Raw genomic sequence first — 26159 nt, 5'->3', positions numbered from 1 at the left:
AGAAGAAATGACAAAACACCAAGAACATTTTAAACTGTATCAATCAAATAAAAAACTAAAATAGCTTTCCAGAAAAAGAAAACACTGATGCATGTTTTGAGAAAATAGGAACACTAGAATGGTACTGGTTTTTACAAAGTGTTTTCCCTGGGGTAAGAAGGCTTCTTTCTCCTTTATGAAAACCAAACCGTGGGATTCCCTGGTGGTTCAGTGGTAAAGAATCCGCCTGCCAACACAGGAGACATGGGTTCAACACCTGACCTGGGAAGATCCCACATGCCAAGGAGCAACTAAGTCAGTGCACCCCCCAGCCAAAGAAAGCTCCAAGAACAGTAATGAAAACAATTCTCCACCTGCGTCTACCTTTTCTCTAGATCCCTACTTCATGCTTCCTCACTAAAAACTAACACATAAGTAAAACTACTTTTCACTGTTTCTGAAAAGTTTTCACAATTCAAAACTGAATTTTTAGCTATATTAAAAGCTCACACTTCTTACATTCTTGATAGTAGTATCCAGTAGTCATTTAAATCCTCTAATCCATTTGGTATGCTAAAGAAGTACATTTAGAGGAAGTAAAACATATGTGAAGGGGAGTAAGAACATTTAAAGCTATAAGAAACATCTGCTTCAGAGAGGAAAGAGCACTAGTAATATTTGTGAGTACCTATGTGTACCATGAATTTTGCTATAGACCAAAATCTGTTTGGAAAACACTAGAAAGCAGATGATGCTACCCCTTTTATGAAAAGTAAATGACAGAAATTAACCTAAAAAACTGGTTTACTTACCTCATGTCAGTGCTAACAAGGTTTTGGTTTGACTCAAGCACAGATCTGCCTGGCCCTAAAGGCAGTGTTTTACCCCCAACAAATGTCTCAATGGGCACATTCTTCTTATAAAAATTTGTTTTCACTGATATTTTTCTTATTAGAAAAACAACAGTAACCATTACCCCGAACAAGCAGAACCTGTGGGATGTAACCATAAAGCAACTTTCTGTTCATTGCTGTCCTTTAAAGTTATTCTTTGGAAAAAAAAATAATAATAAAGTTATTCTTTGGTGATAGTGCCCTGAACCTTTATTATGATTTTAGTCATTTTCAAGTTATAAAAACTGAGCTTAGAAACTGATAGACCCTGTTTAGTACCGTATAATTGTCAAAATTGTCATTCAAGGTTACAGCTTCTCCCCTATGCCCGGCTCTGCCTAAGGCAGGCTGCTGTTTAGTCGCCAAGTCGTGTCTTACTCTCTGAGACCCAATGGACTATATACCCCGCCAGGCTCCTCTGTCCAAGGATTTCCCAGGCAAGAATACTGCAGTGGGCTGTCATTTCCTTCTCCAAAAGCAGGCTAGCAGGCATTATTAGAGGACTGCACTTTACTCCTCTTCCTTCCACCTTAGTAACCCTGGGTGAGGTAATTAAGGGTCCCTGTAGGACATGGGCACTCTCTTAGCTCACAAGGGCATAAAGCCAACCTGTGAGGAACTGCTTCCAGGATCCTGGGACGCTCTCAGCCACTCCAGCCCTTTGAGATCTCTCACTCCATTTCCTTGATGGAGAACATGCAGCCGCTCTGGGCATCCAGTCGTCTAGTCCCTGCTCCACTCCACACCACTTTGTTCCAGCGGGCTTTCTCTCACTGGTGGCCCTCACAGGATCCGCAGGAACCACGTAACCCTCGCCCCAGAGAACAAGAACCCACACAGGTCCTTTTCGTGTGCTGCCAGAGCAAACAGCCTCTCCTTCACCCAGGCATGAGAGAGACAGACATCAACCCGCTGTGTCCACGAACCGAATCAATCGCTGAGTAAGCTCTCCAAGTCACCCCATACTCGGGGTGGGGGGACACTGAGATGGGAGCGGGGGTCAGAAGAAACTCACACCAACCACTTGGTTCAAAAACGCTTCCAATTTCCAACTTCCTGAATCTTTATATACCGACAGATGGAATGGGTGTTAGAAGTCACAAGATCCGTTTTCTGGCTCTTTCTCTTGCAGGACCTGCATTGTGTTCTTACAACTCATTTCAGAAATGTGCATCTACTGACTTAGAGCTCAACTCAGAACAAAAGAGCTTCATTGTAACATCTTATTACACAATATAGTTAATATTTTTTTCTAAAATTTCCACCAAAAGCAGGAAGAAAAATCTATAATCCCACCAGTTAGTCACTGCTAACTGGTTTTCATTCTGTAGAGTCTAGTTGTCATCTGAAAGTTTCTTATTTCAAGTTTTAACTTTTAGAAATCATGAAAAAAGCACTCATTTATGTAATTTCATTGAGCGATCCAGTTTCCCACATAACCTAAGCATGACATTCTCAGACGAGATTGGGCACATTCAGGGTGATATGGCCATGGACTAAGCATGACATTTTCAAACACCAAATTTACACTGAACCAACCAATGTGCGCGGTGGCTTTTGAAACTTGTCTATCTATGTCACTCTCCAAAGTCAAAACCTCTTTAATGGCTCCCTATTTCCAAAATTAAACTTCAATCTTTTTAAATGAAGCATAATCTGTATGGTCTCCTACATCTGTAACATCCCTAAATGTGACTTTAAAACATGTATTCATCATAGAAAAATCATACTGCAAGAAAAATGTGAATGTCAGAGGAGTTTCTGATCATGGAAGTGGACCTACTCTCAGACAAATTTGGTCAGCTCCAATTTGGCTACTGAAAGTAGCGAAGGACCCAGCTTCATCAAGTCTACGAGGCTGAAATCACCAAGGACAAAAGCGCAAATATGCTACTCCTTTATAACTCAGTAAAAACCAAGCTTGCAGCAGGGATCAGCCCCCACATGACTGCAAATACAACTATCACTGCACAGACATATGTAATTTATTGGCTCCACACTCACTGTCACAACTGCCAAAAAGTTTACCTAATACTTAACAGGAGATTTCTGCAAACTAAATTTATTTAAAGCTGGATCTGGGGATTAATTTCTCAAAGTTTCACACATAATTTGCCATCCATTCACAGAGCACACATTTAAAATTTTGTTTGAAGGCCATCCTTCAGCAGATGAGTGAGAAATACATTCCATTTAACATGAGACCAAGAAAACAACACTCATAGTTCTCAGCCCAAAGCATCTTCACTCTTCTCAGAAGTTTATGTCAGTAAAAACTCATAGAATTTAAAAAGTGCCTGAAGGAAGAAAAATAATCATTTCTCTCCTGAAGTTGACAATAGAGGCACTCACTCAGAAAGTACACAAGAACAAGGAGTGTGGGCAAATACTGACACGTCTCTATGTATAATTGCAGAGGGTGTGTGAGCACTCATACAACATGTATGTATGTGCAGAGGTGTCTGGAGACACGTTCACCAAAACAGTGACCACTCAGATGATGATTTCTACATTCTTCTTTTACTTTTCTATATAGTTTCAATATTTAACAGTGTTTATTTTCTTACAAGAAGAATGCTATATTATTATGGCATGAAAAGCTACAGTAATCAAAATATGTGGTACTGGCAGAAGGAGAGACATGCAGACCTATGAAACAGATATGAGAGTCCAGAAATAAAGCCATATATCTATGGCCAATTAATTACCAACAAAAACACCAAGGCAATTCAACAGGGGGAAAGGATAGTCTCATCAACAAATAGTGCTGAGACAACTGGATAGTGATATACAAAAAGATGAATTTAGACATCTTCCTCACACTATACACAAAAGTTAATTTAAAATGGATCAAAGACCTAAATCTAAGAGCTAAAACTATTAAAAAAAAAAAAAACTTTTAGAAGAAAACAGAGTAAATCTCATGACCCTGGATTGGGCAAAGATTTCTTGGGCGCAGCACCAAAAACACAAATCTAAAAAGAAAAGAGAAAATGACTCTGTTAAAACTCATAAACCTTGCAACTCAAAAGAGACAATGAAAAAAATAAAAAGACAATTTTTCTTTGTCTTTTTGTCCCATTGACTGGGAGAAAATACTTACAAATCATGTATCCAATAAAGAACTGGGATCCAGACTATGTAAAGAATCCTTACAACTCAGACAATCCAATTAAAAAATGGGCAAAAGATGTGATAAACATCTCACATAAAAGATAAAAATGGTTTTAAAAAGATGTTCAACATTAGTCATTAAGGAAATGGAAATCCAAACCACTGTAAAGTATCACTTCACACCAACTAATAAAATTGTTATAATCCAAAAAGACAATGAAAAGTGCTGGGAGGATTTGGAGAAACTGAAACTCTCATATGGTAGTCTAAATAGAAGTTTCCAAAAAAAAAAAATTAAACACAAATTTACCATGACCCAGCAATTCCATTCCTAGGCATCTACCCAAAAGACGTGAACACATACAGTCACACAGATGTTCACAGCAGCATTATTCACAGTGACCAAAAAGTAGAAACAATCCAAATGTCCATCAACTTGTAAATGGATAAAAAAAGTAGTGTATCCATATAATGGAATACCACACGGCAACAAAAAGGAACGAATCCTTGGTGCACGCAGCTGACACTTGAACAACGTGAGTCTGAACTGCACGGATCCACTTACATGTGGATATGCAATACAGTAAGTACTACACAATGAGGTTGGCTGAACCTAAGAATGCAGAACTGAAGATACAGAGGGCAGACTGTAAAGTTACAGATTCTCAATTGTGCAGAGGGTCAGCTACATAGTTCAAAAGTTAGCTGTACTCAAAAACACAGTCTTCAAAAGCATTATGTTAAGCGAAGAAAGTCAGACAAACAGAAAAGCATGTATTATATGGTTTCACTTACAAGAAATGTCCAGAAGAGGAAAATCTATAGAGAGAAAAAGTAGGTAGAGCAGTCTCCCCTTATCGAAGGGGGAGATGCTCCAAGACTCCCAAGAGAAGCCTGAAACCTCATACATACATAAAACCTCATACATAAAAAACCATCCATACATAAACCTCATACATAAAACCTACATACACCCATGTTTTTCCCTATATACACATACCTATGATAAAGTTTAATTTATAAATTAGGCATAGTAAGAGATCAACAATAACAATTAATAATAAAACAATCACAACGACATACTGTAATAAAAGTTACATGAATGTTGTCTCTCTCACAGTATCTTACTGTATAAATTTAACCCTTTTCCCATCTTCCCTAAGAACTTATACACCGTGGTCATAACTTTTGCAGTTTGAGGTGTGACAGCAAAACAGCATAAACTTCTTTTTCCTTCTTCACAATTTCACAGACAGATTTGCTCTTACCTTAGATCTTAGCAACCTCAGAAGATGAGTTTTTCTTTCTTTCCTTATTAAGTCAAGAACTTTCACCAAATAGTTCCAAGCAGTCTTTTCCAGTATCCTCAACTAACTCATGACAAGGTCACTTAAGAGTTCCCATTTTACAGAAGGTGAGGGAAAAGAGTGTATATAAAGATTAGGCACAGTGAATTAGTTAAGAAGCCCTGATGTACAAAAAAATGTGACCTTGCTACAAGGGGCTAACAAGTGCCTGGGATAGACTGTCTTAGGGCACCTGTTTAACCCATATTTTATAACTTGAGGACAGTTTCCTGTACTACCATAAACCAGTCACACTTCTTGGAAAACTGTTTTTCCGTCTCTCACTTGTGAGGCCCAAATAAGATCTCAGAAGGGGTCTGAGAGACCAGAGGCCGTAAAAGGACTTCACAAAAAGCTTTGCTTGTATACCTAAACTAGGAATAAATTTTGAAGTGCTTAAATATTCTTAAAAACTATTTAAATGCATAAGCTGTCTACCTACCCAAGCTAGACAAATTGAGAATGGTTTAAAAAGCTAAATTTTATTTTAATAAAACTAAGGTACACTATCGTGTTTTTTTAAAAGTTGCTTGTAAAGAAAGAACACTGAACGTCAGCTGAAATGAAGTTCTTAAAAAACACACATGAAGCATGCTAACAGCCGACTAAGAAGGGCAGGGACACGCACCAGAGACCGAGCGCTGGCCAGCTGTCACCACGACACACACTGCAATGGACTGAGGCGCGCCCACCTCAGAGGCTGCCAACCCCGGGCCACATACTGTGACTATTGCTTCAACACACTGCTCTATAAACAAAAAGAAGAAGCTGTAGTTTAACTACATTCACATTTTAATGTAGGAAGTCCCGCTTACCGAAGACTATTTCCAAAACACTTCAGCCTCTCAGTTTTAGGCATCAACCTACTTGTACCCAGCAGGAACTCAGAACTAGTGCCAACATAACTAGCAGATTATTTTACATTTCCAAGTCTAAATTCATGTATACTTTAAGGCAAACGAATGGAATACATGAAGCTGATTTCTCTGTACTTTCAAAAACAACTTGGTAAATATACTTACTTAATATCAGAACACATTAAATATTTAAATCAGAAGAAGTTCAAATGTAACAATCTTCAGCAAGGAAAATCAGCTTTCAATACTCCACAAGAATGCTTGTTTACAGAAAATAACTGAAAAGGACGATTTAGAAATTGCAAGTTGATAAAATGGAGCCCTACTACTTAACAACAAAACAAATATGAAAACTGTAAGTTTAAGCCTCTCTCCAACTAACTAACTAGCCTCTCACTCTCCTATAACTACACTATCTCAAAATCTAAAGAAAAGGAAGCCTCACTTACAAACACTGTGTTTGCGACCCAACCTGGCAGGGAGTAAGAACATAATTACAGGGCTGCGCTTCAAGCCAAACTTCAACTTTTTCTGGCTGTGTGTTCTTAAGCAATCATATCTACCTCTCAGATCCTCCGTTTCTTCATCCGTGATAGTGAAGATCACGTACGACTCAGTTTTGGGGGAAGTTTTTAAAATTAAGTTTAATAATATTTGGGCTTCCCTTGTGGCTCAGCTGGTAAAGAATCTGCCTGCAATGCAGGAGATCTGGGTTCGATCCCTGGGTTCGGAAGATCCCCTGGAGAAAGGAAAGGCTACCCACTCCAGTATTCTGGCCTAGAGAATTCCATACAGTCCTTGGGGTAGCAAAGAGTTGGACACGACTGAGCAACTTTCACTTTCACTTAATAATATTTGTGACTGTGTGTGCAAGTTGCTCAGTCGTGTCTGACTCTTTGCAACCCCATGGACTATATAGTCCATGGAATTCTCCAGGCCAGGATACTGGAGTGGGTAACCTTTCCCTTCTCCAGGGGATCTTCCCAACCCAGCAAATGAACCCACTGTGGACAGATTCTTTGGGCTCCAAATATTTTGTGAAGCTCTTAGCAAACATTCTGTCACACTAGAAGCACAAAACAAGTACATAAAATAACATCAGTGCTAGTGATACCACTTTGTCTAACCCTATCAGTGATGGAAATGTCATCAGAATTTGTCACACATAGGATATTCAGGGTGTGGAAGTAGCATATACAGTTGGGGGCATAGGGAAGGTTTCACTTTTCAAAAATCAAACATATTAACAAAAACAAACAAAAAATAAATACACCACCCTTGCAGCAGAAGGCGAAGAACTAAAGAGCCTCTTGATGAAAGTGAAAGAGGAGAGTGAAAAAGCTGGCTTAGAACTCAACATTCAAAAAACTAAGATTATCGTATCCCATCACTTCATGGCAAATAGATAGGAAAACAATGGAAACAGTGACAGACTTTATTTTCTCGGGCTCCAAAATCACCGCAGATGGTGACTGCAGCCATGAAATTAAAAGACCTTACACCTTGAAAGAAAAGCTATGACCAACCTAGACAGCATATTAAAAAGCAGAGACATTACTTTGCTGACAAAGGTCCATCTAGTCACAGCTATGGTTTTTCCAGTAGTCATGTATGGATGTGAGAGTTGGGCCATAAAGAAAGCTGAGCCCCGAAGAATTGATGCTTTTGAACTGTAGAGTTGGAGAAGACTCTTGAGAGTCCCTTGGACTGCAAGGAGATCCAAACAGTCCATCCTAAAGGAAATCAGTCCTGAATATTCATTGGAAGGACTGATGCTGAAGCTCTGATACTTTGGCCACCTGATACAAAGAACTGGCTCACTAGAAAAGATCCTGATGCTGGGAAAGATTGAAGGCAGGAGGAGAAGAGGATAACAGAGGATGAGATGGTTGAATGGCATCACTGACTCAATGGACATGAGTTCGAGCAAGCTCTGGGAGTTTGTGATGGACAGGAAGGCCTGGTGTGCTGCAGTCCATGGAGTCGCAAAGAGTTAGACACAACTGAGTGACTGAACTGAACTGTAATACAATTTGATATAAACAAAAGCAAAGTAACCCCACTCCTTGCATCAATCTACAACAGTTTTCTCACATTTCCCTTTAACATTCCCGAAATCCTTAAAGATCACAAGTAATTTTTTCCCCCAAATCAAAAGGTATCTGAACATGTTACACATTACTTTTTAAGTAAATGTTATTGGTTAGCAACTTAGCTTGGGGGAAATTAACCATGAAAGTCATTGCATACTGGTTTGCCCTCAAAAACAGGTCAAGCAAATGAACAGCAACAAATATACATATTGTGTTCTTACTACATGTCAGCTACCTCTCTAAAGTCAGATTTACTGAAATGCAATTTACATATGTTGGGAAACAATTTTCTATAGGCCTATGTTTTTAACGTGCTGCAAGCAGAGGTACTGACTGTCTTTTTGCTCTGGACCATATTTTTAAGGACATCTGTGGAGCAAACAGCCTTGAGAGATAAAGACAGTGACTGTCTCTAGAGCAAAGGACAGGCATGCTTCCTGCTCACGACAAAAGATGTGGGTTCCCTCGATGAAGGGCTTCTCTCCATTAACACGGGCCACTATGGGTACCCGAGGATCAGGAAATTACGAGATTACAAATGCTGACGCTCTGGCTACTGCTAGCAGTATTCCTGAGAGGAATCAACCAGCCTTCAGCTCGTACACAGGAGACTCCCGTCTTCTACCAGCATCCATGAAGATGTGGCAGGGAAACTTACGAGCCTGCAATCAGGATAAGATCTCAGGTTGTCATGGTTCCGGACAGTCTTGGCAACATGAATGGGATACTGACAGAGCCAGGACTCACAGAGAGAGGATAAAGGTCCCTGAGGGCAGAGTTCTGGGAAATGAGAAGACACACTGGAATCTGAGAGTGATTCTAGTGGTGGGTGGAGAGAAGGCAGGAGTGAGAATCCACTGTCCTGTTAATGAAAGGAGTTGGATTCATGTTTAGAACTGGGCAGTGAGCAGTGGGATCGAAATCAGGCACTGAAATGATGACTTGGTTGTTGCTCACTCTCCCCTGGGCTGGCAGAGGAAGGGATGTTTCATGACAATGGGCAAACAAGTTCTGTGTCTCCAGGTGAACAGCTGTGACTACTGAGCCAGAGTCCCCAAAGCTAAAACAGACTGCGTAAGTAAAGACTACCTTGCTGAAAATAAAGAGCTTTGGATGATGGACTGAAAAGAAGTTCCTTTGGCAGAATTACAAGGGAATGACCAAAAGTGAATGCAAAGCCTTGACTACTGGTACAGAGCTGCTCTCTGCTACATGCCCCCTTCTCTCTCCTCTCTATTCCTCCTCCCAAACTCCTCTCCTTTACAGAGGAAAATAATAAGGGATAGGGCTGAGGTCTCCCTGACCCCCAGAAAACCACAAATACCCCTCAGAAGCTGGCCAGCAAACTTTAGAGAAGGACTCAAGTTTTATGGCTCTCTTGGACACAGACACCGATGTGGTCACTCTCCGATCTCGCCCCACGCCCAGATTCAGTGAGTAGGGGTGTGGGCAGCATTTACAGTAAGGAAGGGAAATGCAGTGACTTATGGCTGAGGCTCTCTGGGCCCAATTCAAAGTCCTCCTGTTGTTGCCTCTACATCCATCCTATGGTACAGATGAACTTCCCCATCCTGTAAGTCCCAGAGGGGACTCTCCCAATCAGGAAGGGTTGCATGCAGGAAAGTGCTAGCACCTTTGGGGCTCCACAGCCCTAAGAACCATTTCTGGTGACAAGTCTCTGTGACTCATGATTTTACTGACTGGAGCCTCTGATAAAGGTGCCACCTGGAGTGCCTCCGGGCAGAAGGACTCTTCTGCCTCCCTGAGCAGCTATCAGGCCCACTGCTTTTGTTGAGCAGCTGGCTACTCGGCTCCTGTGGAAACTGAGAGCCTGACTCAGGGAGGCCTCGTAAGTTCCAGTCTGAGGCTTCTACTCTGGGGCGGGTCAGCTCGTACTCAACGACTAAGAATATGCAGAGTCAACTGAAAATGTGTATTTGAGAATGTATCTGGATTGCCTTAGCTCCACAACATCTCAACTTTACCTGAAAAAGAGGTGGAGAGCCCTCTGGGGAAACTCATCCTCTACTTTACCACTGGACACAAAGTTGTGGGCCCAAGGGAGCCCACATCCATAAACCCTGTATTGCCAGACCATCCCCTGTCAGTACTTGAGCACTGATCACTATCGGTTCTTTCATGGACTTTAGCAAAACCCTCTGAGCTTGCTCAACTATATTCAGTCTTACTTTACCTTCAGTCCATTCTCCAAAAGTTTTGAGAACAATCTTTTGAAAAGATAAATGAGTATTTCTCACCCCCTTTAAAGTCCTATAATGACTTACCGTGGCCTTTGGTCCAAACTGCCCTGAACCTGTTAACATGACCCAGCCAGCCAGCCTCACAGCACACTTCCTGTCCACCCCTTTCCCACGTCTCCTTCATGCCCTGCAGTATTGCCACACAGAACCAGCAGCTGTTTCTGAGACACACAGGATTCTTCTCATCTCCAGGCTTTGGCCTCTCCTCCTTCCTGTGTCCATGCGTTTCTCCTCTTGCCAGACTGACTAATGGTCCACTCTTCAGATCTCAGTTTAGATGGCATTACAAGATGGGTGTTTATCCTAGCTCATAAGATTAGGTACCTGCTAAATTCATACTGTCTATTCTCCTCCGTCTTTGCTTCTACTGTTAAAAAGGGACCACTAACATTTTATTCACTGTAGTATAACCCTGCTTATGTGCTCAATAACTATTTGAGTAATCAATAGCAATCATATACCATGTACTGTCCCAGGTGTCAAAGAAATACATCAAAACAAAACAAAACAAAACAAAAATTAATGATCATTCAACTTAAAAGTGCATCACTTCAATAAAATTACATTCTTCCTCCCCTATTATGCTGCACTGAAATAAATACAAAAATCTCACAACAGTGTTGGGAGGCAAGTAGCAAGGATAGTATTATTCATATCTTACAGATGATCCGAGAATATTAACACTATCAGGAAAAAGCAAATCAGGACTTAAATGAAATGTTTTTGTCCATACATACTAAAATTTTACATGAAGACCCTACCAATAAGAGAACAAGTCAAGAACTCCCTGGCATCCAGTGGTTAGGACTCCAGGCTTTCACTGCTGATGGCCTGGGTTTGATCCCCAGTTGGGGAGCTCAGATCCCACAAGCCCTGTGGTGGAGCCAAAAAAAGAGCCCAAGTCAACAAACTACAAAAGCCCACTTCAAGATGTAGCCGATCTCCATTCCATTTAAATCAGTGCCTTTAATTCTCCATTACCCACATTAAGAACAGAAAAATGTCATGGACAATCCCAAATATAGAAATACAGGAAGCATTACTATAAACAAAACTAGTGGAGGTGATGGAATTCCAGCTGAGCTCTTTCAAATCCTAGAAGATATGCTATTAAAGTGCTGCACTCAATATGCCAGCAAATTTGGAAAACTCAGCAGTGGCCACAGGACTGAAAAAGGTCAGTTAACACTGCAATCCCAAAGAAGGGCAATGGCAAAGAATGTTCAGACTAATGTACAATTGTGCTCATTTCACACTGCTAGCAAGGCGATGCTCAAAATCCTTCAAGTTAGGCTTTAGCAGTACATGAACCAAGAACTTCCAAATGTTCAAGGTGGATTTAGAGAAGGCTAAGAAACCAGAGATCAAATTGCCAACATTCACTGGATCACAGAAAAAGCAAGAGTTGATGCACGTGTAAAAAATTTTTTAAAAAACAAACAAAAAAAAAAAAAAGAAAAAGCAAGAGCGTTCCAGAAAAACATCTACTTCTGCTTCACTAACTATACTAAAGCCTTTGACTGTGTGAATCACAACAAACTGTGGAAATTCTTAGAGACGGGAATACTAGACCACCTTACCTGTCTCCTGAGAAATGTGTATGCAGGCCAAGTAGTAACAGAACCAGACATGGAACAACGGACTTGTTCCAAATTGGGAAAGGAGTATGTCAAGGCTGTATATTGTCACCCTGCTTATTTAACTTATATGCAGAGTACATCACATGACATGCTGGGCTGGATGAATCACAAGCTGGAGTCCAGACTGCAGAGAAATATATCAACAACCTCAGATATGCAGATGATACCATTCTAATGACAAAAAGCAAAGAGGAACTAAAGAGCATCTTGATAATGGTGAAAGAGAAGAGTGAAAAAGGTGGCTTAAAACTCAAAATTCAAAAAACTAAGATCACGGCATCCAGTCCCATCACTTTATGGCAAATAGGGGGAAAAGTGCAAACAGTGACAGACATTTTCTTTTTCTGGGCTCCAAAATCACTGCAGATGGTAACTGCAGGCATGAAATTAAAGACACTTGTTCTTTGAAAGGAAAACTATGACAAACCTAGACAGCATATTAAAAAGCAGAGATATCACTTTGCCAACAAAGGTCCATACAGTCAAAGTTATGGTTTTTCCAACAGCCATTGCACAGATGTGAGAGATGGACCATAAAGAAAGCTGAGTGCTGGAGAATGGATGCTTTGGAATTGTGGTGCTGGAGAAGACTCTTGAGAGTCCCTTGGAAAGCAAGGAGATCAAATCAGTCCATCTTAAAGGAAATCAACCACGAATATTCACTGGAATGACTGAAACTTAACAGGGTTAGGGTTAACCTACTGGAAGCTCCAATGCGTTGGCCACCTGATGCGAAGAGCTGGTTCACTGGAAAAGACGCTGATGCTGGGAAAGACTGAGTCCAGAGGCAGAAGGGGACAGCAGAGCGTGAGGCGGCTGGACGGCATCACCGACCCAGTGGACAGCCGTCTACGCCAACTCCAGGAGAGACGGAAGGGCAGGGAAGCCTGGCGAGCTGCAGTCCCAGGAGCCACAGAGTCACACACAACTCAGCGACTGAACAGCAACAACAATCCCAAGTAATAATATCTGGGAATATTCTTTTCTGGTGTTTTCTGAAACTGACCTCAGTATTCAGTGCAATTTGGATTATCTGAGAACATGCCAATTTATGACTAAGACAAGGATTTGGGGGCACAGTGTAGACAGACACAGTGAAAGGTGTCTATCAGTTTAGACTTAGCATAGAGCTAACATAATGCACTGACTAGAACACATCCGGTAGAGATCACTCACAGGCAGAAAGTGACTGTCAGAGGACCGAAAGCTTCAGAGCGCTGTACACAACAGCACCGGAGCATCACCTTTCCAAAACAAACTAAAACAGCTACTAAAATACATCTCTGCATTAGGTCTTCTACTGAAATAAAATCGCCCAGTGTCTTTGAAAACAGCCATTCTCACCCATGGTACGTACCACAATCAGGATGTGGGGCATGTCACAAGAAATGGCTTACAGTTAAAGGATCAAAATTCTAAGAATGATTTCCTTGTTTAAAAAATTTTACAAATGTCACTCATTTGCATTCCAGTATACTTGTGTGAGTGGGAAAGGGGTGAAGCTACAGCCAGTGGACAGGAAATTATAATCCTGTATACGCTCACAGTAACTCAGACCATAAACAATCTGCCTGCAGTGCAGGGGACCTGGGTTGGATCCCTGAGTCGGGAAGATCCCCTGGAGAAGGGAATGGCAACCCACACCAGTATTCTTGCCTGGAGAATCCCATGGACAGAGAAGCCTGGTGGGCTGGAGAATCCCATGGATAGAGCAGCCTGGTGGGCTATAGTCCATGGGGTTGAAAAGAGTCAGACACGACTGAGCAACTGACACGTAACATATATGCTCACAGACAGTAGAGAAGAGTGAACATTATCCATCCTGTGTGGCAGGTGAAAACGTTTGGAGACTTGCTGTTTTAAGTATGCCTTCTAAATATATAACATAAAATACAGGACCTCAAATTAGTACTTTGAAATAATTTTAGTGAAGACTACAAGTCACAAAGGCCTGCACTGAAATGCCAGCCTTCTTGATCCTACTTGGGCAAGTACTTGGACAAGTTACCTAAGCAGCTTGAGCCTTACTTTGCTAATGCTAGTTAAGAATTAACTAGGAATTAACCTACACCTTGCACGGTCGTATAGAGAACGTGGCACAGAGGTGTTCACCATTACAGAGTAACAATTAGGAGCAGAGACCCAGTCCTCCATCTCTGTGTCCCTTCAGTTACCTAACCTTAGTTTCCAGGTCTATAATACTATCACCTATTAGAAGTAGGGTGTTGTAAAGATTAAATGTCTTACAACACTTCCCGGCAAGTAGCACACGCTAGCTACGTGTTAGTTACTATTAACATCATTATCATCACCACCACTGAAACATTAAGTAAACATTGCCACATTATCAGATTCATTATTTTCTACTATATGAAAAAATGCTCCTTGAAAATTAACCTTATTTAGTGAACTGATTATAATATAGGATGAACTTACACACTCAAGAATTTTTACACTGATTTTTAGAAACTTTAAATACACAAGAAATTATCTGAATTACCACTGGCCATGAATGTTGACAAGATACATACATCAAATATCCATTTTCAGTGAACATATCCCTTCAGGGAACTAAAGCATATCACAAACTGACATGTCTATTATAGTTTCTCCCCAAAGATTTCAAAGCAGTTTAAAATAATTATATATAGCAATTCTCAAAACTTACAAGTTACTCGAGAAAATTGCATCTGAGAGCAATCAACATCTTTCTCTAAAACTTTTGCTACATAATTACAAAATGTTACAGTCTAACTGTTGCAAACCTGCCATTCATTCAGTCAGAACACTGACTGCATGTCCACTATGCAGGGGCAGGCACTGTGCTAAACCCTGTTACATAGTAACAGGAAAGGCAAGACCACAGTAACAGTGGGGCCACCAACACTGTGATTAAATGTTTGTGAAATTTTGTTTTCCTTAAACAGTGAAAAGAGTAAATTATACGTTCTAACCGTGGAGTGCATCAATAGTTAATGAGTTAAGTAACCTCATAAAAGTGACAGCACAGTATTTTCCCGGAGGAGACTAGGATTAAATGAAATAGGCATCTGTCTCTACTGCTCAATTACTAAGTAAAGGTAAATGACCACTTTAAATGAGTCAAATAACCTCAAGAATGACACTATTTTTCACCCATTTGAAGGAGAAAGTTTAGAGAAAATCTTAAGTTAGCTGTTACATGTCACTTGTAATCTATCAGAAATAAAGTACATTCACTCAGTTTCACTCAGCATCTGAAACTGAATTTTTGCTGGGGTGACTAGGGTCAATTTACTAATCATGCCTTCCTTTGATCAACCATTTTTTCTTAGGAGAGAAAAATCTAGCCTTAATGCAATTATCAAACAATCTAGAATTCATACTTTTTATCCTACATTTTACAAAACAAGTTTTTTCTCAAGTAGGTACCTGTTAAAGTTTTAAAGAATTTAACATATATATTACCCAGCAAATTGGCTCTGCCAAAAAAAAAAAATGCAATCTTGACTCCAAGTTAAGTAATCTTAGTGCTTCAAGTGGTTATCCAAAACCTGAAAGGGGACAAACAGCCAACCACCTTTTTAGTACCTACCTCTCCAGAAGAAAGGGCTGTTAAGACAAATGCTATTAATATTTACAGCAATTGTATCAAACTGACAGCAGGAAGGTGCACTTCAGGATTAAGTACCTTCCTCGGAGTTCATTATTATGAACTATGAATGTCACATTAGAAAAACTGCTGTCATTTCATTTTATGAATGCTGAATCAGGCAGTTTTAGTTAACTGCAACACTTTACAAACAGGCTATCAAATAAGCCCCAATTACCAAGTTGTTCCAGACACAGAGCTTCTGTTTCTATTATTAAGTGTAATTAAAGAATTAAAAGGATCAGTTTATTTTTCTTGATACATTAGTCTAAAACGATCTGCAATAAGTCTCTGAACACCCAAGTGACTGAAATTCCTTGAGCAATACAAAACACTCCTCTGGAATGTCAGTCTTCCAAATGGCAACTATAAGAACACACAACTGATACACATTCTCCACATTACACATGAAGGAGTAAAAAGATTTCAAACTCAGTAAATTTACAGGAGGGAGGGGAGAAAAAGTGAAAACAAATGCCCCAAATCTTTGTCTTCTCCAGAATGGCATTTTGTAGCACTGCAAGAATTCAGGCATTTCATCAGTATTCTGCACACTGGGGGACATTCAGTAACTGCTGGTGACAGATGAGCCGAGAAGCAGCTTCACCAACAAACAGTATTAACAGGTAATGTTGCAAATCAGTCATGGAACAGCGGGAGAAGGAATGTGGAGGAGTTGAAGAGTAACAATCTTCGGCCAAATTTTACATTCAGAGCAAATCAATCACACACTCCTCCAGGAAAAAAAAAAGAGAGAGATATTTGGTGTGACCCAGAATAACCATGAGGACAACACACACACACACACACACACACACACACACACACACACACACACACACACACAGCAAGTGCCACTTCCACTAGAGTTTGACAGTCATGCATTTGGATAATTATAGTAGAAACGTGTGTTTTGGAAACACAGCTTAAGACCACACCCTAGGACCGAGAACCGGGACTTTAAATGCTAAGGATCTGCGGTCCATGCAGCACCTGAATCGGACGGTATCGTGGCACAGGTGGAAGGGGTCGGGGCACCAAGTTCAAGGCAGGTGACCAGCAGGGCCGCGTGTCCGGGCGAGGCACGGTGGAGTCCGAGGGAGAAGGGGGTGTGGATCCGGGGAGCAGCACCGGGAGGGAAGGCGGCCGCTGGGAGGAAAGGACGTGGGCGCTCCGGGTCGGGGGGCGACCACAGACGCGGGAGGGGAAGCGCCCGGGGCCAAAGGCCACGGGCGGAGGCAGGACCGGGCACGGGAGGGGGCGGCGAGCACGCGCGGGGAGACGCGAGGGGAAGGAGGCAGGGGCGGAGAAAGGCAGAGCCGAATGAATGAGCGCCGGGGCGGCCCGGGACGCGGAGGAAGGGCCCGGGGCGCCCGCGGAGATGCCGCCGCAGCGCCAGGGGTGGGCGCCGGGGCGGGCCCCCGGCCACGGTGGGGGGCGGGGGGATGAGGAAGCCCCGCGCCGGCCCCACCGCGCCCGCCTCTCCGCCAAAATGGGGTCGCGGAGCAGACGAGCCAGGGGTGTGAGAGAAGCGGCGAAAAGAGGAAAAAAATAAACCACTCACCCTCCGCGCGAGCCGCCAGGCGCTCTCTCTCAGCCCCGTTCCTCCGCCCTCCTTGAGCCGCGGCGGCGGCTCCTCAGCGGCGCTAGGGGGAGCCCCGGGCCCGGAGCGGGGCAGCGACGGCTGCGGCGGCCGGACCGGGAAGCCCTCCGCACCTGCCCCTGTGGCGGACCCGCGACGAGCCAGGCGGCGGCGGCGGCGGCGGCGGCGGCTCCTCCGAGCGGGGAGGGCAAATGACCCGGATGTACAGGGTAACGGCGAGGAGGGGGAGGGGGGAATGCCAGGAAGTGAGCGCCGCGGACCTGTCCGGCCGTGCGCATGCGCCGCGCGCCCGCCCCTCAAGGTAAACCCAGTCTTCCTTCCCCGCCCCCTTTGCTCCCGCCCCTCCCCTAGGGGGCGGGGCGAGGCCGGAGACAGGTGGTCTGGAGGGCTCCGCGAGGAGAGGAAGGGGGCGCGGCTACCTTCTCCGCTACCCCGCCCTCCTTAAAGGGGCAGCACCCTAAAGGCCGAGATGGCTTCTGGGTGGACCCGCGTCTTGCAGCCTTCTCATTTTACAGATGGAAAAACTGAGGCTCAGAGGTGTCAGTGACCTGCCTCAGGTCAATAAGCTCAGAAATGGCAGAAACTGGAACTCGAGACTCGCAGATCTGGACTCTGCTGAACCCATCAAAGTCGCCACAATCCATCACCGCCCCCCTACACGTGGGTGGGTGGGCACGCCTTTCCTACAGGTGCTGATTGAGACTCAAACTCCCAGATACTACAGATGAGCTTGGCAGGCTCCCCAGGGCCAAGAGGTACACCGTTACCTCCTGCGATGGTATCGTGGAGACGCCCTTGGGAGGTGTTAAATAATCAGTCTGAGAACAGTAATCAGGCGCCACCTGAGACTTGCATGGTGCTACACATAGCACTTTCAGATAAATGAGACTCTGTTCTGGGGTCTGGTCTGGGTAACGTTATCTGATGGACAGAGAAGTTGGATGTGGTAGAGGGCACAGCTTCTTCATTTTCCCCAAATTCCCCTTTCACTCTGAACATAAATGTTCCCTCTTTACTTACAAAACAAGAACATCGCATCTAGCTAGCTCATCCTAATCCCGTTATGAAACTCTCACATTTTTTTCATTAATGCCACAGTGTAAATGATCACATCTCCCAGGGATATTTTCAATTTGACTGCTAAGCAGATAGTAACTATGAAGGTAAATGGTTCTAAATATTTTGAGGTCAAGATCCCTACTGAAGATCCCATAAAAGTATGCACTTTTCTCTCCAGGGAAATGCGTACAGGCACACAAACTTGAACACAATTTCAGGAGATTTTTGGATCCAGGAAGCCTATCTATGAAACCCTGATTATGAACCCTTGTTCTAGTCAAATAGGTAAGATCCCAGTAGTGATCTGGGCCTTACCACAGGTAGCCAAGCAAACACTCCTTGCCCCAGATATAGAAGGCAGCCCTTAACCTTATGTAGCTTTCTGTCTTCCTCTTGGGTTACATGGAGACCAAGTGATATTGGCCATATTACAAAGAAATGTGGCAAGAGCATCATGGAGAGAGTAGGTGCCTTTATCAAGGCACACACTAAGGGCAAGAGTCCTAGGCCTCAGACTTTTACCCTGATTATCACACTTAAGGGTGATTTGGGGGTCTTACACTGTATCCATCATAACCTTCATCAATTTCAATGGAACACAGGGCGCTGATGTTTTGCAAACACTGATGCTAACAGAACAGTCTCCACAATCCAAGAACTCTGACCCATTTGTCTGATACACGAACACCTACTCTTAAATAACTCTGACCCATATCAACCCACCGTCCTCTATTTGAACCAGAGAAAGAGTTCTTACACCTGCTCAGTCCCTTAGATACAAGCTGCCAGCAACCACACACCTGGAACCAAGTCTCCCCTGGAGAGCAGAAGGAATCTCATCTGTAATATCCTCAACACGTGAACATCAACTTTAGCTTGAGTATCTCCAATTATGTGGAGCTCATTATCCTCTAATTGAGAGGAGCCTCCTTTTTTAATTAATTATTTTGGCCTCACTCCACAGCATGTGGAATTTTCTCAAATGGGGACTGAACCCTCACCTCTGCAGTGGAAGCAGGGACCACTGGACCACAAAGGAAGTCCTAGGAGCCTCTTCTTTTACACTGATCAGAAATCTGATGTCCATCAACTGTCATTCATTGGTCCGAATTTTATTTCTGGAAAGAGACATAGACATGATGCTGGCCTGGAGGAGCTTACAGGCCAGCAAAGAAAACAATCCATTTGATGAGTGATAACTGTAAAATAGAGGATGAGTCCCATGAGGAGGATAAATTGCTTTTTTCAGAGACACCTTTCTCCTTATCAGCCCTACAACTGTTCCTGACCTGTGTAAGCTCTGCCACTATCCCATGTGAGAGGTCCTGGAAGAGGGGACAGGAAACAAAAGCCTAGGAGAAGTAATGAATTTACTCTTCCATAACCCCTTCTTCATCCTTCTGCATAAATGTAATCACATTCCAGCTGTGGTCAAAGTCTCAGGTTGGAAAAAAAAAAAAAAGGATGCAAAAAAAAAGATGTTTACATAAAAGCACTAGGCTCTAATGATGATTTAACCATGGTGGCTTGTTAGCATTTTTTTTTTTTTTTTTGAATTCTTAGTATATGTGTCAGGCACCGTACTAAAAGCCCTTGGCTTGCATTTCCGCTTTTGCTTTTCACAAATTCAGTCACTGAGTCATTCAATCAACACAGTTTTGCCCCTCTGCTGTGTCCCAGGCACCATGCTAAGGGTTTAGGGTGAAGTCAGTAAGTCACGTGGTTCCTGTCCTGGAAGGGCTCAACGCTCACTAAAGGGAAGGGCTGTAACCCCACAATTACAACACGGCATAATTCGTTGTAATTTTGGAGGGTGGAGCAACTAACCCTCCCTGTGAAGGCTTCAGAGAGGATGAGCTTGGTCTTGAAGAGACAGGGGAAGGGCCAAGAAGAAAAGTCACATGGGCAGAGGAAGGGGAGCTCATGACATGCTTGTGGGGGGGAAGACTGGGTGGCTGGAAAGGACCTCCTCAAACACCATCCTAAAGAGTCTGAACTTGCCTCCTGAAGGCAACCACCAGTAAATAAAAGCTTCTAAGCAAGGGAGAGACAAAAATCAGAAGTGTTTTATATCACGATCACTCTGACCACAGTGTCCAATGTGGACTACAGTGGGAGAAAGAGTGGAGACCACCAGACCAGAGAAGCTGCTGCGAGGTCCAGGTGAGACATAATAAGAGCCTGTTCTGGGAAACTGGCAGTGGAGAGAAAGAGTGGACACCAGAATTGAGATATTTACTGATGTATTATAGAATCTACACATGCTTGTGACTAGTAGAATTTATGGGAAGAAAAAGCAGGAGCTGTGGGTCATGACCCTGCAGTTCCTAGCTTCACAGATTAATCTGACAGTGACTCCATCCAATCCCAAAACCTTTCCAGGTTTCATTCCTATTCTCTTCCACCTTTATCCATGTAAATGAACACTGCTTCAGTTGGTATCTTCAGATATGTGCAACTACCTCCTAATATCTTTTCCTATTTTTCCAGGCACATTTTTCACTTTAAGGCTGCAGAATATTTCATCATGTTGATACAGCTCTGTTTCCTTTCAGTCGCTGAAGGTCCACACCCTGCACGCCTGGTTCACCCTGGACTCATTTGACTCTGGGCATTTTGCAAGGGATGAGTTGGGCGAGGAAAGGGAGCCTTTAGGTGAAGAGTATTGGAAAAGCATAGCCTCAAGGGCCAGGAAAGCTGCAAATCTCATGGGAGACGCTTGGGCAACCCTATCGCATGTGGAAATTACAGAGCTGTCGAAAAGAATCTATCGACCATGGGAATCCTAATGTCTACTCTCTATGGCAAACCTAGACAGTGTATTAAAAAGCAGAGACGTTACTTTGTTGACAAAGTCTGTATAGTCAAAGCTATGATTTTACCAGTAGTCACATACGGATGTGAGAGTTGGACCATAAAGAAGGCTGGGCATCAAAGAATTGATGTTTTCGAACTGTGGTGTGGAGAAGACTCTTGAGAGTCCCTTGGACAACAAGGAAGTGAAACTAGTCAATCCTAAAGGAAATCAACCCTGAATATTCATTAGAAGGACTGATGCTGAAGCTGAAGCTCCAATACTTTGGCCACTTGATGCAAAGAGCAGACTCACTGGAAAAGACCCTGATGCTAGGAAGGATTGAGGACAGGAGGAGAAGGGGGTGACAGAGGATGAGATGGTTGGATGGCATCACGGACTCAATGGACATAAGTCTGAGCAAATTCCAGCAGACAGCGAAGGACAGGGAAGCCTGGTATGTGGCAATTCCAAGGAGTTGCAAAGAGTCAGACATGACTTGGTGACTAAACAACAAAAACAGTTCTCTATGGCCTAATCCATCTCATCCATCCACTCCTTCATTCATTATTCCCTCTTGGAGCAATGCATTCTTGTGAACCACTAGGCACTAAAGCAGAGCTAAAAGCACCAGGGAGCTGTGGATTTAGCCCTGCCAGGGTTTGAAGCCTGTCCTACAACCTTCACAAGTTAATCTCAGAACCTCAGTTTCCCCACAATTTTTCTAAAAATTAGATAAAATTTGTTCAGTACTTGGGACAGAATTAAGCCCACACTAAGTTCAATAATTTTTTCAGTCTTGGTTCCTTCCCTCTGCCTCCTGGGCTCCCAGCAATTTCCTCCGTTTCTGAGCATACCTACAGGTGACAGGGCACATGCTCGAGTTCAGAGCCTGAATCTCCCAGAGTGAAGCAGGGCACTCACCTCCTCTCTCTAACCTTCCATTTCCCTTCTGTGAAATGGACATAAAAACGTACTCACAGGAATGTTTCGATGCTCTTATAAATGCTGTATAGGAAAATCTCCTTGGACTTAAAGACCAAACCAGTCAATCCTAAAGGAAATCAACCCTGAATATTCATTGGAAGGACTGATGCTGAAGCTGAAGTTCCAATGCTTTGGCCACCTGATGCCAAGAGCCAACTCATTGGAAGAGACCCTGATGCTGGGAAAGATTGAAGGCAGGAGGAGAAGGGGATGACAGAGAACAAGATGGTTGGATGGCATCACTGACTCAATGGACATGAATCTGAGCAAGCTCCAGCAGATGGTGAAGGGCAGGGAAGCCTGGTGTGCTGCAGTCCATGGGGTCACAAAGAGTCAGGCACGACTGAGGGACTGATCAACAACAGGAAAATGAATTAAAAAAACCCGAAAGTACTCTGTCATTACTACTACTGCTGTTATAGAATAGCCATCACTGTTTTCTTGGTTTCTCCCCACTAAAAAATAATGATGACCTTAGCATAAGTTCCATGGATTTTAATCGATGGGTCAAAGGATCTGAACCCTGCTATGGTTCTTGATTTGTGTGGTCCAGTGGCTCTTCGAGAGGATTCCGTGAATAGCTGCTGCCACTGTTAACTCAAATACACCATCCAGTATGTTTAAGCACCAAGATTATAGCTTTTGTTGACTCTGTATCGAGTCTTTGTCCTTAATCTAACTTTCAGGGACTTCTCTCAACTGCTCTCCTCCTCCTCTTTGAGGAATCAGTGAATACTGAATCCCAGAACAAAGAGCCACCTTCCCAGGTATTCCCACCACAGCCCAGGCTGAGGATGAAGACTCAAGGGTCCTGCCTTACAGAGACGAGAGTCCACCCAATGGGTGGGTTTAATGAATACAGAAGAGGATGGGGAAGGCGGCCTGGGAATTCCTGAGCAGGGCTCAAAGCCTGTCCAGCGTGAAGGATGACATCAGAGCTGCTCCTCAAAAAGAACCAAAGAACAGACTCAACAGCTCAAGCCCATTACGTTCCTATGATTTAGCAAAACATTAACCGATCTCTCAGAGGCCATAAAGTTGTCCGTATGGCCACATGCCCCCAGAGTTACAAGGTGCATCCCTGAGCCTCCTCACATTTCCAAGTGTAACACAGTGTCATACGTGGGCAGCTGCAGGTCAACTTTCACCAGCCCTCTGAGTGACCCGCAGGAAGGCAGCATCTGCTGGCCCCTCCCTACGCCCTGAATACACTTGCCACGTAGCTGCATCTCAGCCTCCTCTAGGGTCACTCCTCAAAGTGGTCCTTCCATTCCTTCCTAAAGTCGACCTTCCCTTCCATATTCCCTCGTATGTCACTGGCTTTTTTTTTACCCCTTCTAGCACTTACTACAATTGCAATTTTTTTTATTTTTGAGCTTAAAAATATATTTTAAATTAAAAAAAAAAACACTTTCAACACAATGTCAGCTCAGTGAAGGCAGAGGCCAAGGCTACCCTGCCCACTCCTACACCTGTCACTGTGCCCACCTAGCTCCTAAAGATCTCGATAAATATGTCAAATGATTTCAGGGGTTAAAATTTGGGTAAAAACAAAAGAGGTTTCTGGCTCCCTCTACCTCTCTTTCACTCTGACTATATGAATAATATTTACATGTTGATTGCAGAAAAAATTTGAAAATTCAGAGGAGCAAAAGGAAGAAAACATAAACAGCCCATGAGCTCACCTCCTATGCCATGCGGACATGCTTCCAAGTGTTTTCACAGTGTCTACATCTATGTAAAAACAATGCAGTGATTTATACAAAAATGGTTCATGTTGTTAATTGTCATCGGCTGTGTTTCATCTCATGATCTATCTTGGTCATCTTTCCTTAGCAAAGGCACTTCAGCACTTGTTGTTAAAGCCTCTATAATACATACAGGCGGGACCCTGTGCCACACCACAAAGCATTTAACTAGCTTCCCGGTGTGAAGGTAAAGGGTTGGTTTCTTCAATGTCAACAAATGTAACATGCTGTAATGCAGCCCTCCCCTCTTCACCAGCCTCCCCTTTTCTGCTCTGTGTTTGTATCGCTTTTGAGCTATATTTCTACAGAACTCTACTCCCCACCGCCCATTCACCACCTGGAGTCATTAGAGTCCCCATCAACTAGGAGCAAAATTGTTTGCAGCCGGAAAAGCTCGACTATGACGAAGCCAGGACCATGTCGAGGAGTTCATTTTGGGAATGTGCTGCTGATACAGGCGACAGAAATAAAGAGCGTGTCTTCTTGCCAAGACTTGAACGCAAAAAGAAGAAAGCAGAGATTTTGTATGTCTTCACGTCTCCTTCCCAAACCCTGTTCTATGGCCAAGTTTTTCCCAAGAGGGATGGGCTGATCCACAGAGTTGACTGATGTCGTAAGCAGTCTGCGGGCCAAAGCCTGTGCCCCACTTAGAGAAGAGCTGGCTGCAGGAAAGTCTACGAGGACATGGAAGGCGGTGCTGGCTTTTCCCACAAACAGTTCTCTCAGTCCCCTTGTGTGGTTCAAGAACCTTTTGGCATTTTCAGCTCAAAAGTCACACCCTCCACGAGAAAAGATCTCCCCCCGCCCACCTGGAGAAGCAGACCCCCCTCCAGAAGGAACCCCCGGTGTTCCAGGGAGCCCACGGCCTGACCCACCTGCCCACCCCCACGGCGGCCAGGTCACCTTGTCAAGATGCAGAGGCACAGGAAGGGGTCACAGAAGGTGGGGCTGTGATGTTTTAAAGTCAGAGATGGCACCGGGGATGGAAGGGAGAGGAAGGGCTGGGTGAGCCACCCATTCCCGGGCCTCACCCCGCTATGACCCAGAAACCCAAAGAGAGGTTGATCTGCCGTTCCCCCACCTTATATGGCACCCCACCAGAGGCAGAGGAAACCATAAAGGAAGAGATTCTCTTGTTGGTTATGACTATCACAACACTGTTAATCTGCTATACTCCAATACAAAATAAAAAGGTTTTAAAAATTAAAAAAAAGAAAATCCCTAATTGTGTCAAGGGTCACTAATTTATTGGTGCCATTTAAATAAGATTTTGTGTGAACTTACAGTTACCAAAAGAGAAGGCGGGTGGGATAAATTAGGAGTTTGGGATTAACAGATATGCACTACTATAGATACAATATATAAACAACAAAGACCTACCTGCAAGTAGGAATTATAAGGAACTATGGGCTTCCCTGATAGCTCAGTTGGTAAAGAATCTGCCTGCAATGCAGGAGACCCCGGTTCAATTCCTGGGTCAGGCAGATGTGCTGGAGAAGGGATAGGCTACCCACTCCAGTATTCTTGGGCTTCCCTGGTGGCTCAGCTGGTAAAGAATCCACCTGCAATGCGGGAGACCTGGGTTCAATCCCTGGGTTGGGAAGATCCCCTGGAGAAGGGAAAGGCTACCCACTCCAGTATTCTGGCCTGGAGAATTCCATGGACTGTATATTATAGTCCATGGGGTTACAAAGAGTCGGACATGACTGAGCGACTTTCACTTTCATAAGGAACTATATTCACTATCTTGTAATAACCTATAATGGAAAAGAATCTAAAAAGCAATACACACGCATAACTGAATCACTATACTATACACCTGAAACTAACACAACATTGCAAATCAACTACTGGACATGCGCATGCTCAGTCGTGTCCAACTCTTTGCAACCCCAAGACTAACCAGCCAGGCTCCTCTGCCCATGGAATTTTCCAGGCAAGAACACCTCAGTTTTTTTTAAAAAAAAAAAAAGAGAGAGAGATTTTTGTATGTGTTTTCCAGAAATACCACGGTTAGAGGAAAGAAAGGAGTTTGGATTGAAATATGGTAATGACAGAAGCAACGATTACCACCAATACCTCTGATCAATGGTTTCATTTTAGCTGATTTCCACTTATTTTCTAATTCAATCCTTATAACGACATCAAGAGAAA

General features: G+C 43.3%; 1 protein-coding gene across 13 annotated transcripts in view; it reads right to left on the bottom strand.

Annotated features, from left to right (window-relative positions):
- CYRIB (CYFIP related Rac1 interactor B) overlaps positions 1-26159 on the bottom strand; it is a 143854-nt gene that overhangs the window by 64130 nt on the left and 53565 nt on the right. Inside the window, exon 1 of one of the 13 annotated variants that reach the window (XM_061123196.1) lies at positions 17379-17451. The exons of the other annotated variants lie outside the window; for them this stretch is intronic. The gene's annotated coding sequence lies outside the window, so the exon portion shown is untranslated. Of the gene's footprint in view, positions 1-17378; positions 17452-26159 lie in introns of those variants that run through there. 13 annotated transcript variants of the gene reach the window in all.

This window comes from Dama dama, chromosome 21 (genome assembly GCF_033118175.1).
Source record: "Dama dama isolate Ldn47 chromosome 21, ASM3311817v1, whole genome shotgun sequence".
Classification (NCBI taxonomy): Eukaryota; Metazoa; Chordata; class Mammalia; order Artiodactyla; family Cervidae; genus Dama; species Dama dama.
The sequence above is the reverse complement of the archived record's forward strand: the minus strand, read 5'-3'. Positions and strand labels throughout refer to the sequence as shown.